We start from the raw sequence: 2,243 nt of genomic DNA, 5'->3' as shown, positions 1-2,243 counted from the left end.
TCTTCTTCTTCTTCTTCTTCTTCTTCTTCTTCTTCTTCTTCTTCTTCGATGATTCCCATTGCCATATGCTTGGATAGGTGTTGTGGCCTTTCATTCTCAAAAGATCATTCTAAGGAAAACACAGAATTGAAGCAAATACCTGGCAAAATCAAGTTCACAGTCTTGTATTGGGTGAAAAAGTATTTTGTTTATTGTCTACTGGAATTCATTAGGGCTTCTTTTTTCCTTGATTCCTTGTTTCTTTTGTTTAGTGTGGACTTCTATTTCTGCTGCACACGTACCCAAGGATTATGGACATAGCCCAGCTTAAAGATGGCTGGCTGGCCCCCCCAAATCTTTTCCCCCATTCTTTCGAGGTAATAAGCTAGTTGTAGCTGGCCATGTGGCCTCTTAGCTAGGGACTATCTTCGAAGCCTCAGTTGTAGGTGCGTGTTGATGAAATGTGAGACATTTCAAGGCCTATATCCTAATACATAGCCTTCCCCTTGGTTGGTACTAAAATATAGAATATTCTAAAACCAGCTTTGAATGCAGATGATAGCAACATCCTGGGCAATGATGGAGAAGCAGCATGGAAAGAACCGAAGTCTTCTTTCTTTCTTTCTTTCTTTCTTTCTTTCTTTCTTTCTTTATTTATTTTTTTAATTTTTTTTTTCAACGTTTTTATTTATTTTTGGGACAGAGAGAGACAGAGCATGAACGGGGGAGGGGCAGAGAGAGAGGGAGACACAGAATCGGAAACAGGCTCCAGGCTCCGAGCCATCGGCCCAGAGCCCGACGCGGGGCTCGAACTCACGGACCGCGAGATCGTGACCTGGCTGAAGTCGGACGCTTAACCGACTGCGCCACCCAGGCGCCCCAAGAACCGAAGTCTTCTAATGTCTGCAAGGATAAGAGTCACCTGCTGACCCATCCTACTGTTGGATTAGGAGATAAAAAGCTTCTTTGTCTAGGGGCCTGGGTGGCTCAGTCGATTAAGCATCCGACTCTTGGTTTTGGCTCAGGTCATGATCTTGTAGCTTCGTGAGTTCAAGCCCCACATCGGGCTCTGTGCTGGCAGCGTGGAGCCTGATGGGGATTTTCTCTCTCTCCCTCTCTCTCTCTGCCGTGTCCCCCTCCCTCTGCTACTTGCGCTGTCTCTGTCTCTTTCACAATAAATAAATTCTTTAAAAATAAAAAAATTAAATCCTTGAAATTAGCTTTTACCCTAAAATTATGTATAGACCTTGGGGTTCATGCATCATAATTAAAGGAAAAGAATTCTTTTTCTACATAGAACCAAGAGAGATTCTTCGGCTGTGGGGACATGAATTCAACAGGAAATTGATTTTCTGGACAAAAAATGAATAGATCCATTTGGGAAAAAGTAGCCAGTCTGGTTATTTATCCTGACAGTGTTTAGAGTTAGAAGAATTCTTTATTCAACATAGGAACTCATTTTTCTTCTTCACCTTTTTAATGTTTGTTTATTTTTGAGAGAGAGACAGAGTGCAAGCAGGGAAGGGGCAGAGAGAGAGGGAGACCCAGAATCCAAAGCTCCAGGCTCTGAGCTGTCAGCACAGAGCCTCACGCGGGGCTTAAACCCACGAACTGTGAGATCATGACCTGAGCTAAAGTCAAACACTTAACCGACTGAGCCACCCAAGTGCCCCTACTCATGCAATTTTAAAAAATTGAGTTAATGACGGGGTAAATGTTGCCTCACAGCATCTTTTTAGTGACCGTGTGCAGACGTGAGAATGCAGTGCAAAGTGCCCAAGATTTTCCTTAGGGAAGAGAGTCAGGTAGCTTTCTCTCCGTAGTTCACCTCCCCAGGGGCAGGCTTTGGTGGGCAGCTCCTGGGCTTCGCCAGGTGAAATCCGGCAGGACCTCCATCTATGAGTTTACCTGACTTAACCTCAACTCCCTAAACGACCCAGCTTGTTCACTTTTAGGTTTGGTAGGTATCTCTTATGGTATCTGACCCATGGCAAGTGTTCAATAAACAGTGTTCTGAGGTCGAGGGCAGTTCCTCACAGCCTCCCACTGCTGCTGGCGGTTACCTGGTACGGGGTGTGGAGACAAGGACAGAGATCCATGTTTCTGAGAGTGAACACAGAGGGGCTAGACTTCCAGCTTTGCTTCCTTCTGATTTATTTAAGATTTCAAGATGCACCAAGCCTTTTTTAGAGATCTCAAAAAAAATTAAGATTTTTTTTAATTGAAAAAATATTTCTAACGTTTATTATTGAGAGACAGAGAGG

This window comes from Herpailurus yagouaroundi, unplaced genomic scaffold (assembly GCF_014898765.1).
Source record: "Herpailurus yagouaroundi ecotype Mexico unplaced genomic scaffold, PumYag 210, whole genome shotgun sequence".
NCBI lineage: Eukaryota > Metazoa > Chordata > Mammalia > Carnivora > Felidae > Herpailurus > Herpailurus yagouaroundi.
The sequence above is the reverse complement of the archived record's forward strand: the minus strand, read 5'-3'. Positions refer to the sequence as shown.